General features: G+C 46.5%; 5 non-coding genes and 1 pseudogene across 5 annotated transcripts; all 6 read left to right on the top strand.

Annotated features, from left to right (window-relative positions):
• Nucleotides 1-797: 797 nt before the first annotated feature.
• LOC147103808 (5S ribosomal RNA) lies at nucleotides 798-916 on the top strand. Its single transcript, XR_015072556.1, has one exon. It is a non-coding gene; the product is annotated as a 5S ribosomal RNA (ribosomal RNA).
• A 2,437-nt stretch (nucleotides 917-3,353) lies between these two features.
• On the top strand, nucleotides 3,354-3,472 carry LOC147103807 (5S ribosomal RNA). Its single transcript, XR_015072839.1, has one exon. It is a non-coding gene; the product is annotated as a 5S ribosomal RNA (ribosomal RNA).
• Nucleotides 3,473-5,885: 2,413 nt separating this feature from the next.
• On the top strand, nucleotides 5,886-6,004 carry LOC147103806 (5S ribosomal RNA). Its single transcript, XR_015072828.1, has one exon. It is a non-coding gene; the product is annotated as a 5S ribosomal RNA (ribosomal RNA).
• Nucleotides 6,005-8,404: 2,400 nt separating this feature from the next.
• LOC147103805 (5S ribosomal RNA) lies at nucleotides 8,405-8,523 on the top strand. Its single transcript, XR_015072604.1, has one exon. It is a non-coding gene; the product is annotated as a 5S ribosomal RNA (ribosomal RNA).
• Nucleotides 8,524-10,954: 2,431 nt separating this feature from the next.
• Nucleotides 10,955-11,073, top strand: LOC147103804 (5S ribosomal RNA; annotated as a pseudogene).
• Nucleotides 11,074-13,496: 2,423 nt separating this feature from the next.
• LOC147103803 (5S ribosomal RNA) lies at nucleotides 13,497-13,615 on the top strand. The gene has a single exon (XR_015072594.1). It is a non-coding gene; the product is annotated as a 5S ribosomal RNA (ribosomal RNA).
• The last annotated feature ends 755 nt before the right edge of the window (nucleotides 13,616-14,370 follow it).

Genomic DNA, 14,370 nt, shown 5'->3' with positions numbered 1-14,370 from the left:
CTTCGACCATTACCCTTTGTTTCCTGCCTCTGAGCCAATTTTGGATCCAACTTGCCACTTTGCCTTGGATCCCATGGGCTTTTACTTTCGTGACCAATCTGGCATGCGGGACCTTATCAAAAGCCTTGCTAAAATCCATATAGACTACATCAAAGGCACTACCCTCATCGACCCTCCTTGTTACCTCCTCGAAAAATTGAATTGCGTTAGTCAGACACGACCTTCCGTTAAGAAATCCATGCTGACTGTCCCTGATTAATCCGTGTCTTTCTAAATGAAGATTTCTCCTGTCCCTCAGAACTTTTTCCAATAATTTTCCCACCACCGAGGTTAGGCTGACTGGCCTGTAATTATGCGGTCTATCCCTCTCTCCCTTTTGAAAGAACGGTAGCACGTTAGCAGTCCTCCAGTGGTCGGGCACCACACCTGTAGCCAGAGAGGATTGTAAAATGATGGTGAGAGCCTGTGCTATTTGGTGTCTTACTTCTCTTAAGAGTGTGGGATAGATTTGATGCGGGCCTGGGTATTTGTCCAGTTTGAAAGATACTACAGCCCTTAAGACTTGGTGTTTGAGCATGTTTATTTGATGTAATATTTGAATAGAAGGCAATGAAGGGTTGGGCTTGTAGTTTGTTTGTGTGGGAGGCAGAGCAGCAAGAAGAGGTGGAGGGGGGGTGGGGGGTTGCGGGAGGAGTAAAATTTGTAAATGTAAATTGAGTGTTGAATACTTGTATGAATGCGTAGAAGAGAAAAAAATGGGCGACAGCTTTAAGTAAAGAGAAAGCCAGCTAGCATATGCCTACGGCCATACTAGTCTGAATGCGCCCGATCTCGTCTGATCTCGGAAGCTAAGCAGAGTCAGGCCTGGTTAGTACTTGGATGGGAGACCGCCTGGGAATACCGGGTGCAGTAGGCTTTTGCTGCCGCCACAGGCTGCTCAACGTTTTGCACACACACGCGCACACACTGCTCTTAATCAATCAACATCCTTTTTGCTGCTCTCTCTCTCTCTCTCTCTCTCTCTCTGTCTCTCTCTCTCGCTTTCCTTTGACCATTTCTTCGCTGCACATTCTCCTGCTGCTACACAAATGCAAGGGGCTCCAGACACAGGGCCGAAATAAGCAGAAGAAGAAAATAAGATAGCCAAAATACACACACTGGCGGAGGGCCACCAGGACACAGCAGCAGAGAGGAGAGACAAGGTGCATAGAAAACTCGGAGGGACAAACAGCAACAGAACAAAGAAGAATGTAGAAAGAGCAGCAGTTAAATTCAGGAAAAAAGCAAAGCCAACTAGCATGCTGTTGAAATGCATGTGTGTTAATGCGAGGAGCGTTACAAATAAGATTGACGAGTTGCAGGCGCAAGTTGCCACATGGGGTTATGCAATAGTAGCTATAACGGAGACCTGGCTTCAAAATGGGCGGAATTGGAAACTAAACAATCCTGGCTACAATGTAATAACATTTGTAGAAGTCGTGTGGGCAGATGTCACATGATCAGGCAGAATCATAGAAATTTACAGCACAGAAGGAGGCCATTCGGCCCATCTTGTCCGTGCCAGCCGACAAAGAGCAATCCACCCAAATCCCACTTTACAGCACTTGGTCCGTAGCCTTGTAGGTTACGGCAGTTCAAGTGCATATCCAAGTACTTTTTAAACGTGATGAGGGTTTCTGCCTCTACCACCCTTTCAGGCAGTGCATTCCAGACCCCCACCATTCACTGGGTGAAAAAATGTCTCCTCAAATTCCCTGTAAACCTCCTACCAATTACTTGAAATCTATTATTGACCCTTCTGCTAAGGGAAATAGGTCCTTCCTATCCACTCTATCTCGGCCCCTCATAATTTTACACACCTCAATTAGGTCTCGCCTCAGCCTCCTGTGTTCCAAAGAAAACAACCCCAGCCTATCCAATCTTTCCTCATAACTAAAATTCCCCAGCCCAGGCAACATCCTCGGAAATCTCCTCTGCACCTTCTCTAGTGCAATCGCATCCTTCTTGTAATGTGGTGACCAGAACTGCACGCGGCACTCTAGCTGCGGCCTAACTAGTGTTTTATACAGTTGAAGCATAACCTCCCCGCTCTTATATTCTACGCCTCGGCTAATAAAGGCAAGTATCCCGTATGCCTGCTTAACCACTTTATCTACCTGTCCTGCTACCTTCAGGGATCTGTGGACATGCACTCCAAGGTCCCGCTGATCCTCTGCATTTCTCAGTGTCCTACCATTTATTGTGTATTCCAACTGAATTCCATTTGCCACTGTTCTGCCCACTAGACGAGTCCATTGATATCTTCCTGCAGTCTACAGCATTCTGTTTCATTATTAACCACACGGCCAATTTTTGTATCATCTGCAAACTTCTTAATCATACTTCCTACATTCAAATCCAAATCATTGATATATACCAGAAAAAGCAAAGGGCCCAGTACTGAGTCGGTGCAGGCTCGATGGGCCGAAATGGCCTCTATCTGCACTGTGGGGTTTCTGTGATTCTCTGAGCCCTGCGGAACCCCACTGGAAACAGCCTTCCGGTCACAAAAACACCCTTCGACCATTACCCTTTGTTTCCTGCCTCTGAGCCAATTTTGGATCCAACTTGCCACTTTGCCTTGGATCCCATGGGCTTTTACTTTCGTGACCAATCTGGCATGCGGGACCTTATCAAAAGCCTTGCTAAAATCCATATAGACTACATCAAAGGCACTACCCTCATCGACCCTCCTTGTTACCTCCTCGAAAAATTGAATTGCGTTAGTCAGACACGACCTTCCGTTAAGAAATCCATGCTGACTGTCCCTGATTAATCCGTGTCTTTCTAAATGAAGATTTCTCCTGTCCCTCAGAACTTTTTCCAATAATTTTCCCACCACCGAGGTTAGGCTGACTGGCCTGTAATTATGCGGTCTATCCCTCTCTCCCTTTTGAAAGAACGGTAGCACGTTAGCAGTCCTCCAGTGGTCGGGCACCACACCTGTAGCCAGAGAGGATTGTAAAATGATGGTGAGAGCCTGTGCTATTTGGTGTCTTACTTCTCTTAAGAGTGTGGGATAGATTTGATGCGGGCCTGGGTATTTGTCCAGTTTGAAAGATGCTACAGCCCTTAAGACTTGGTGTTTGAGCATGTTTATTTGATGTAATATTTGAATAGAAGGCAATGAAGGGTTGGGCTTGTAGTTTGTTTGTGTGGGAGGCAGAGCAGCAAGAAGAGGTGGAGGGGGGGTGGGGGGTTGCGGGAGGAGTAAAATTTGTAAATGTAAATTGAGTGTTGAATACTTGTATGAATGCGTAGAAGAGAAAAAAATGGGCGACAGCTTTAAGTAAAGAGAAAGCCAGCTAGCATATGCCTACGGCCATACTAGTCTGAATGCGCCCGATCTCGTCTGATCTCGGAAGCTAAGCAGAGTCAGGCCTGGTTAGTACTTGGATGGGAGACCGCCTGGGAATACCAGGTGCAGTAGGCTTTTGCTGCCGCCACAGGCTGCTCAACGTTTTGCACACACACGCGCACACACTGCTCTTAATCAATCAACATCCTTTTTGCTGCTCTCTCTCTCTCTCTCGCTTTCCTTTGACCATTTCTTCGCTGCACATTCTCCTGCTGCTACACAAATGCAAGGGGCTCCAGACACAGGGCCAAAATAAGCAGAAGAAGAAAATAAGATAGCCAAAATACACACACTGGCGGAGGGCCACCAGGACACAGCAGCAGAGAGGAGAGACAAGGTGCATAGAAAACTCGGAGGGACAAACAGCAACAGAACAAAGAAGAATGTAGAAAGAGCAGCAGTTAAATTCAGGAAAAAAGCAAAGCCAACTAGCATGCTGTTGAAATGCATGTGTGTTAATGCGAGGAGTGTTACAAATAAGATTGACGAGTTGCAGGCGCAAGTTGCCACATGGGGTTATGCAATAGTAGCCATAACGGAGACCTGGCTTCAAAATGGGCGGAATTGGAAACTAAACAATCCTGGCTACAATGTAATAACATTTGTAGAAGTCGTGTGGGCAGATGTCACATGATCAGGCAGAATCATAGAAATTTACAGCACAGAAGGAGGCCATTCGGCCCATCTTGTCCGTGCCAGCCGACAAAGAGCAATCCACCCAAATCCCACTTTACAGCACTTGGTCCGTAGCCTTGTAGGTTACGGCAGTTCAAGTGCATATCCAAGTACTTTTTAAACGTGATGAGGGTTTCTGCCTCTACCACCCTTTCAGGCAGTGCATTCCAGACCCCCACCATTCACTGGGTGAAAAAATGTCTCCTCAAATTCCCTGTACACCTCCTACCAATTACTTGAAATCTATTATTGACCCTTCTGCTAAGGGAAATAGGTCCTTCCTATCCACTCTATCTCGGCCCCTCATAATTTTACACACCTCAATTAGGTCTCGCCTCAGCCTCCTGTGTTCCAAAGAAAACAACCCCAGCCTATCCAATCTTTCCTCATAACTAAAATTCCCCAGCCCAGGCAACATCCTCGGAAATCTCCTCTGCACCTTCTCTAGTGCAATCGCATCCTTCTTGTAATGTGGTGACCAGAACTGCACGCGGCACTCTAGCTGCGGCCTAACTAGTGTTTTATACAGTTGAAGCATAACCTCCCCGCTCTTATATTCTACGCCTCGGCTAATAAAGGCAAGTATCCCGTATGCCTGCTTAACCACTTTATCTACCTGTCCTGCTACCTTCAGGGATCTGTGGACATGCACTCCAAGGTCCCGCTGATCCTCTGCATTTCTCAGTGTCCTACCATTTATTGTGTATTCCAACTGAATTCCATTTGCCACTGTTCTGCCCACTAGACGAGTCCATTGATATCTTCCTGCAGTCTACAGCATTCTGTTTCATTATTAACCACACGGCCAATTTTTGTATCATCTGCAAACTTCTTAATCATACTTCCTACATTCAAATCCAAATCATTGATATATACCAGAAAAAGCAAAGGGCCCAGTACTGAGTCGGTGCAGGCTCGATGGGCCGAAATGGCCTCTATCTGCACTGTGGGGTTTCTGTGATTCTGTGAGCCCTGCGGAACCCCACTGGAAACAGCCTTCCGGTCACAAAAACACCCTTCGACCATTACCCTTTGTTTCCTGCCTCTGAGCCAATTTTGGATCCAACTTGCCACTTTGCCTTGGATCCCATGGGCTTTTACTTTCGTGACCAATCTGGCATGCGGGACCTTATCAAAAGCCTTGCTAAAATCCATATAGACTACATCAAAGGCACTACCCTCATCGACCCTCCTTGTTACCTCCTCGAAAAATTGAATTGCGTTAGTCAGACACGACCTTCCGTTAAGAAATCCATGCTGACTGTCCCTGATTAATCCGTGTCTTTCTAAATGAAGATTTCTCCTGTCCCTCAGAACTTTTTCCAATAATTTACCCACCACCGAGGTTAGGCTGACTGGCCTGTAATTATGCGGTCTATCCCTCTCTCCCTTTTGAAAGAACGGTAGCACGTTAGCAGTCCTCCAGTGGTCGGGCACCACACCTGTAGCCAGAGAGGATTGTAAAATGATGGTGAGAGCCTGTGCTATTTGGTGTCTTACTTCTCTTAAGAGTGTGGGATAGATTTGATGCGGGCCTGGGTATTTGTCCAGTTTGAAAGATGCTACAGCCCTTAAGACTTGGTGTTTGAGCATGTTTATTTGATGTAATATTTGAATAGAAGGCAATGAAGGGTTGGGCTTGTAGTTTGTTTGTGTGGGAGGCAGAGCAGCAAGAAGAGGTGGAGGGGGGGTGGGGGGTTGCGGGAGGAGTAAAATTTGTAAATGTAAATTGAGTGTTGAATACTTGTATGAATGCGTAGAAGAGAAAAAAATGGGCGACAGCTTTAAGTAAAGAGAAAGCCAGCCAGCATATGCCTACGGCCATACTAGTCTGAATGCGCCCGATCTCGTCTGATCTCGGAAGCTAAGCAGAGTCAGGCCTGGTTAGTACTTGGATGGGAGACCGCCTGGGAATACCAGGTGCAGTAGGCTTTTGCTGCCGCTACAGGCTGCTCAACGTTTTGCACACACACGCGCACACACTGCTCTTAATCAATCAACATCCTTTTTGCTGCTCTCTCTCTCTCTCTCTCGCTTTCCTTTGACCATTTCTTCGCTGCACATTCTCCTGCTGCTACACAAATGCAAGGGGCTCCAGACACAGGGCCGAAATAAGCAGAAGAAGAAAATAAGATAGCCAAAATACACACACTGGCGGAGGGCCACCAGGACACAGCAGCAGAGAGGTGAGACAAGGTGCATAGAAAACTCGGAGGGACAAACAGCAACAGAACAAAGAAGAATGTAGAAAGAGCAGCAGTTAAATTCAGGAAAAAAGCAAAGCCAACTAGCATGCTGTTGAAATGCATGTGTGTTAATGCGAGGAGCGTTACAAATAAGATTGACGAGTTGCAGGCGCAAGTTGCCACATGGGGTTATGCAATAGTAGCCATAACGGAGACCTGGCTTCAAAATGGGCGGAATTGGAAACTAAACAATCCTGGCTACAATGTAATAACATTTGTAGAAGTCGTGTGGGCAGATGTCACATGATCAGGCAGAATCATAGAAATTTACAGCACAGAAGGAGGCCATTCGGCCCATCTTGTCCGTGCCAGCCGACAAAGAGCAATCCACCCAAATCCCACTTTACAGCACTTGGTCCGTAGCCTTGTAGGTTACGGCAGTTCAAGTGCATATCCAAGTACTTTTTAAACGTGATGAGGGTTTCTGCCTCTACCACCCTTTCAGGCAGTGCATTCCAGACCCCCACCATTCACTGGGTGAAAAAATGTCTCCTCAAATTCCCTGTAAACCTCCTACCAATTACTTGAAATCTATTATTGACCCTTCTGCTAAGGGAAATAGGTCCTTCCTATCCACTCTATCTCGGCCCCTCATAATTTTACACACCTCAATTAGGTCTCGCCTCAGCCTCCTGTGTTCCAAAGAAAACAACCCCAGCCTATCCAATCTTTCCTCATAACTAAAATTCCCCAGCCCAGGCAACATCCTCGGAAATCTCCTCTGCACCTTCTCTAGTGCAATCGCATCCTTCTTGTAATGTGGTGACCAGAACTGCACGCGGCACTCTAGCTGCGGCCTAACTAGTGTTTTATACAGTTGAAGCATAACCTCCCCGCTCTTATATTCTACACCTCGGCTAATAAAGGCAAGTATCCCGTATGCCTGCTTAACCACTTTATCTACCTGTCCTGCTACCTTCAGGGATCTGTGGACATGCACTCCAAGGTCCCGCTGATCCTCTGCATTTCTCAGTGTCCTACCATTTATTGTGTATTCCAACTGAATTCCATTTGCCACTGTTCTGCCCACTAGACGAGTCCATTGATATCTTCCTGCAGTCTACAGCATTCTGTTTCATTATTAACCACACGGCCAATTTTTGTATCATCTGCAAACTTCTTAATCATACTTCCTACATTCAAATCCAAATCATTGATATATACCAGAAAAAGCAAAGGGCCCAGTACTGAGTCGGTGCAGGCTCGATGGGCCGAAATGGCCTCTATCTGCACTGTGGGGTTTCTGTGATTCTGTGAGCCCTGCGGAACCCCACTGGAAACAGCCTTCCGGTCACAAAAACACCCTTGTTTCCTGCCTCTGAGCCAATTTTGGATCCAACTTGCCACTTTGCCTTGGATCCCATGGGCTTTTACTTTCGTGACCAATCTGGCATGCGGGACCTTATCAAAAGCCTTGCTAAAATCCATATAGACTACATCAAAGGCACTACCCTCATCGACCCTCCTTGTTACCTCCTCGAAAAATTGAATTGCATTAGTCAGACACGACCTTCCGTTAAGAAATCCATGCTGACTGTCCCTGATTAATCCGTGTCTTTCTAAATGAAGATTTCTCCTGTCCCTCAGAACTTTTTCCAATAATTTTCCCACCACCGAGGTTAGGCTGACTGGCCTGTAATTATGCGGTCTATCCCTCTCTCCCTTTTGAAAGAACGGTAGCACGTTAGCAGTCCTCCAGTGGTCGGGCACCACACCTGTAGCCAGAGAGGATTGTAAAATGATGGTGAGAGCCTGTGCTATTTGGTGTCTTACTTCTCTTAAGAGTGTGGGATAGATTTGATGCGGGCCTGGGTATTTGTCCAGTTTGAAAGATGCTACAGCCCTTAAGACTTGGTGTTTGAGCATGTTTATTTGATGTAATATTTGAATAGAAGGCAATGAAGGGTTGGGCTTGTAGTTTGTTTGTGTGGGAGGCAGAGCAGCAAGAAGAGGTGGAGGGGGGGTGGGGGGTTGCGGGAGGAGTAAAATTTGTAAATGTAAATTGAGTGTTGAATACTTGTATGAATGCGTAGAAGAGAAAAAAATGGGCGACAGCTTTAAGTAAAGAGAAAGCCAGCTAGCATATGCCTACGGCCATACTAGTCTGAATGTGCCCGATCTCGTCTGATCTCGGAAGCTAAGCAGAGTCAGGCCTGGTTAGTACTTGGATGGGAGACCGCCTGGGAATACCAGGTGCAGTAGGCTTTTGCTGCCGCCACAGGCTGCTCAACGTTTTGCACACACACGCGCACACACTGCTCTTAATCAATCAACATCCTTTTTGCTGCTCTCTCTCTCTCTCTCTCTCTGTCTCTCTCTCTCGCTTTCCTTTGACCATTTCTTCGCTGCACATTCTCCTGCTGCTACACAAATGCAAGGGGCTCCAGACACAGGGCCGAAATAAGCAGAAGAAGAAAATAAGATAGCCAAAATACACACACTGGCGGAGGGCCACCAGGACACAGCAGCAGAGAGGAGAGACAAGGTGCATAGAAAACTCGGAGGGACAAACAGCAACAGAACAAAGAAGAATGTAGAAAGAGCAGCAGTTAAATTCAGGAAAAAAGCAAAGCCAACTAGCATGCTGTTGAAATGCATGTGTGTTAATGCGAGGAGCGTTACAAATAAGATTGACGAGTTGCAGGCGCAAGTTGCCACATGGGGTTATGCAATAGTAGCCATAACGGAGACCTGGCTTCAAAATGGGCGGAATTGGAAACTAAACAATCCTGGCTACAATGTAATAACATTTGTAGAAGTCGTGTGGGCAGATGTCACATGATCAGGCAGAATCATAGAAATTTACAGCACAGAAGGAGGCCATTCGGCCCATCTTGTCCGTGCCAGCCGACAAAGAGCAATCCACCCAAATCCCACTTTACAGCACTTGGTCCGTAGCCTTGTAGGTTACGGCAGTTCAAGTGCATATCCAAGTACTTTTTAAACGTGATGAGGGTTTCTGCCTCTACCACCCTTTCAGGCAGTGCATTCCAGACCCCCACCATTCACTGGGTGAAAAAATGTCTCCTCAAATTCCCTGTAAACCTCCTACCAATTACTTGAAATCTATTATTGACCCTTCTGCTAAGGGAAATAGGTCCTTCCTATCCACTCTATCTCGGCCCCTCATAATTTTACACACCTCAATTAGGTCTCGCCTCAGCCTCCTGTGTTCCAAAGAAAACAACCCCAGCCTATCCAATCTTTCCTCATAACTAAAATTCCCCAGCCCAGGCAACATCCTCGGAAATCTCCTCTGCACCTTCTCTAGTGCAATCGCATCCTTCTTGTAATGTGGTGACCAGAACTGCACGCGGCACTCTAGCTGCGGCCTAACTAGTGTTTTATACAGTTGAAGCATAACCTCCCCGCTCTTATATTCTACGCCTCGGCTAATAAAGGCAAGTATCCCGTATGCCTGCTTAACCACTTTATCTACCTGTCCTGCTACCTTCAGGGATCTGTGGACATGCACTCCAAGGTCCCGCTGATCCTCTGCATTTCTCAGTGTCCTACCATTTATTGTGTATTCCAACTGAATTCCATTTGCCACTGTTCTGCCCACTAGACGAGTCCATTGATATCTTCCTGCAGTCTACAGCATTCTGTTTCATTATTAACCACACGGCCAATTTTTGTATCATCTGCAAACTTCTTAATCATACTTCCTACATTCAAATCCAAATCATTGATATATACCAGCAAAAGCAAAGGGCCCAGTACTGAGTCGGTGCAGGCTCGATGGGCCGAAATGGCCTCTATCTGCACTGTGGGGTTTCTGTGATTCTGTGAGCCCTGCGGAACCCCACTGGAAACAGCCTTCCGGTCACAAAAACACCCTTCGACCATTACCCTTTGTTTCCTGCCTCTGAGCCAATTTTGGATCCAACTTGCCACTTTGCCTTGGATCCCATGGGCTTTTACTTTCGTGACCAATCTGGCATGCGGGACCTTATCAAAAGCCTTGCTAAAATCCATATAGACTACATCAAAGGCACTACCCTCATCGACCCTCCTTGTTACCTCCTCGAAAAATTGAATTGCGTTAGTCAGACACGACCTTCCGTTAAGAAATCCATGCTGACTGTCCCTGATTAATCCGTGTCTTTCTAAATGAAGATTTCTCCTGTCCCTCAGAACTTTTTCCAATAATTTTCCCACCACCGAGGTTAGGCTGACTGGCCTGTAATTATGCGGTCTATCCCTCTCTCCCTTTTGAAAGAGCGGTAGCACGTTAGCAGTCCTCCAGTGGTCGGGCACCACACCTGTAGCCAGAGAGGATTGTAAAATGATGGTGAGAGCCTGTGCTATTTGGTGTCTTACTTCTCTTAAGAGTGTGGGATAGATTTGATGCGGGCCTGGGTATTTGTCCAGTTTGAAAGATGCTACAGCCCTTAAGACTTGGTGTTTGAGCATGTTTATTTGATGTAATATTTGAATAGAAGGCAATGAAGGGTTGGGCTTGTAGTTTGTTTGTGTGGGAGGCAGAGCAGCAAGAAGAGGTGGAGGGGGGGTGGGGGGTTGCGGGAGGAGTAAAATTTGTAAATGTAAATTGAGTGTTGAATACTTGTATGAATGCGTAGAAGAGAAAAAAATGGGCGACAGCTTTAAGTAAAGAGAAAGCCAGCTAGCATATGCCTACGGCCATACTAGTCTGAATGCGCCCGATCTCGTCTGATCTCGGAAGCTAAGCAGCGTCAGGCCTGGTTAGTACTTGGATGGGAGACTGCCTGGGAATACCAGGTGCAGTAGGCTTTTGCTGCCGCCACAGGCTGCTCAACGTTTTGCACACACACGCGCACACACTGCTCTTAATCAATCAACATCCTTTTTGCTGCTCTCTCTCTCTCTGTCTCTCTCTCTCGCTTTCCTTTGACCATTTCTTCGCTGCACATTCTCCTGCTGCTACACAAATGCAAGGGGCTCCAGACACAGGGCCGAAATAAGCAGAAGAAGAAAATAAGATAGCCAAAATACACACACTGGCGGAGGGCCACCAGGACACAGCAGCAGAGAGGAGAGACAAGGTGCATAGAAAACTCGGAGGGACAAACAGCAACAGAACAAAGAAGAATGTAGAAAGAGCAGCAGTTAAATTCAGGAAAAAAGCAAAGCCAACTAGCATGCTGTTGAAATGCATGTGTGTTAATGCGAGGAGTGTTACAAATAAGATTGACGAGTTGCAGGCGCAAGTTGCCACATGGGGTTAGGCAATAGTAGCCATAACGGAGACCTGGCTTCAAAATGGGCGGAATTGGAAACTAAACAATCCTGGCTACAATGTAATAACATTTGTAGAAGTCGTGTGGGCAGATGTCACATGATCAGGCAGAATCATAGAAATTTACAGCACAGAAGGAGGCCATTCGGCCCATCTTGTCCGTGCCAGCCGACAAAGAGCAATCCACCCAAATCCCACTTTACAGCACTTGGTCCGTAGCCTTGTAGGTTACGGCAGTTCAAGTGCATATCCAAGTACTTTTTAAACGTGATGAGGGTTTCTGCCTCTACCACCCTTTCAGGCAGTGCATTCCAGACCCCCACCATTCACTGGGTGAAAAAATGTCTCCTCAAATTCCCTGTAAACCTCCTACCAATTACTTGAAATCTATTATTGACCCTTCTGCTAAGGGAAATAGGTCCTTCCTATCCACTCTATCTCGGCCCCTCATAATTTTACACACCTCAATTAGGTCTCGCCTCAGCCTCCTGTATTCCAAAGAAAACAACCCCAGCCTATCCAATCTTTCCTCATAGCTAAAATTCCCCAGCCCAGGCAACATCCTCGGAAATCTCCTCTGCACCTTCTCTAGTGCAATCGCATCCTTCTTGTAATGTGGTGACCAGAACTGCACGCGGCACTCTAGCTGCGGCCTAACTAGTGTTTTATACAGTTGAAGCATAACCTCCCCGCTCTTATATTCTACGCCTCGGCTAATAAAGGCAAGTATCCCGTATGCCTGCTTAACCACTTTATCTACCTGTCCTGCTACCTTCAGGGATCTGTGGACATGCACTCCAAGGTCCCGCTGATCCTCTGCATTTCTCAGTGTCCTACCATTTATTGTGTATTCCAACTGAATTCCATTTGCCACTGTTCTGCCCACTAGACGAGTCCATTGATATCTTCCTGCAGTCTACAGCATTCTGTTTCATTATTAACCACACGGCCAATTTTTGTATCATCTGCAAACTTCTTAATCATACTTCCTACATTCAAATCCAAATCATTGATATATACCAGAAAAAGCAAAGGGCCCAGTACTGAGTCGGTGCAGGCTCGATGGGCCGAAATGGCCTCTATCTGCACTGTGGGGTTTCTGTGATTCTGTGAGCCCTGCGGAACCCCACTGGAAACAGCCTTCCGGTCACAAAAACACCCTTCGACCATTACCCTTTGTTTCCTGCCTCTGAGCCAATTTTGGATCCAACTTGCCACTTTGCCTTGGATCCCATGGGCTTTTACTTTCGTGACCAATCTGGCATGCGGGACCTTATCAAAAGCCTTGCTAAAATCCATATAGACTACATCAAAGGCACTACCCTCATCGACCCTCCTTGTTACCTCCTCGAAAAATTGAATTGCGTTAGTCAGACACGACCTTCCGTTAAGAAATCCATGCTGACTGTCCCTGATTAATCCGTGTCTTTCTAAATGAAGATTTCTCCTGTCCCTCAGAACTTTTTCCAATAATTTTCCCACCACCGAGGTTAGGCTGACTGGCCTGTAATTATGCGGTCTATCCCTCTCTCCCTTTTGAAAGAACGGTAGCACGTTAGCAGTCCTCCAGTGGTCGGGCACCACACCTGTAGCCAGAGAGGATTGTAAAATGATGGTGAGAGCCTGTGCTATTTGGTGTCTTACTTCTCTTAAGAGTGTGGGATAGATTTGATGCGGGCCTGGGTATTTGTCCAGTTTGAAAGATGCTACAGCCCTTAAGACTTGGTGTTTGAGCATGTTTATTTGATGTAATATTTGAATAGAAGGCAATGAAGGGTTGGGCTTGTAGTTTGTTTGTGTGGGAGGCAGAGCAGCAAGAAGAGGTGGAGGGGGGGTGGGGGGTTGCGGGAGGAGTAAAATTTGTAAATGTAAATTGAGTGTTGAATACTTGTATGAATGCGTAGAAGAGAAAAAAATGGGCGACAGCTTTAAGTAAAGAGAAAGCCAGCTAGCATATGCCTACGGCCATACTAGTCTGAATGTGCCCGATCTCGTCTGATCTCGGAAACTAAGCAGAGTCAGGCCTGGTTAGTACTTGGATGGGAGACCGCCTGGGAATACCAGGTGCAGTAGGCTTTTGCTGCCGCCACAGGCTGCTCAACGTTTTGCACACACACGCGCACACACTGCTCTTAATCAATCAACATCCTTTTTGCTGCTCTCTCTCTCTCTCTCTCTCTGTCTCTCTCTCTCGCTTTCCTTTGACCATTTCTTCGCTGCACATTCTCCTGCTGCTACACAAATGCAAGGGGCTCCAGACACAGGGCCGAAATAAGCAGAAGAAGAAAATAAGATAGCCAAAATACACACACTGGCGGAGGGCCACCAGGACACAGCAGCAGAGAGGAGAGACAAGGTGCATAGAAAACTCGGAGGGACAAACAGCAACAGAACAAAGAAGAATGTCGAAAGAGCAGCAGTTAAATTCAGGAAAAAAGCAAAGCCAACTAGCATGCTGTTGAAATGCATGTGTGTTAATGCGAGGAGCGTTACAAATAAGATTGACGAGTTGCAGGCGCAAGTTGCCACATGGGGTTATGCAATAGTAGCTATAACGGAGACCTGGCTTCAAAATGGGCGAAATTGGAAACTAAACAATCCTGGCTACAATGTAATAACATTTGTAGAAGTCGTGTGGGCAGATGTCACATGATCAGGCAGAATCATAGAAATTTACAGCACAGAAGGAGGCCATTCGGCCCATCTTGTCCGTGCCAGCCGACAAAGAGCAATCCACCCAAATCCCACTTTACAGCACTTGGTCCGTAGCCTTGTAGGTTACGGCAGTTCAAGTGCATATCCAAGTACTTTTTAAACGTGATGAGGGTTTC

The sequence above is a fragment of the Somniosus microcephalus genome, chromosome 19, assembly GCF_052327205.1.
Source record: "Somniosus microcephalus isolate GS21.2 chromosome 19, FLI_Smic_1.0, whole genome shotgun sequence".
Lineage (NCBI taxonomy): Eukaryota > Metazoa > Chordata > Chondrichthyes > Squaliformes > Somniosidae > Somniosus > Somniosus microcephalus.
The sequence above is the reverse complement of the archived record's forward strand: the minus strand, read 5'-3'. Positions and strand labels throughout refer to the sequence as shown.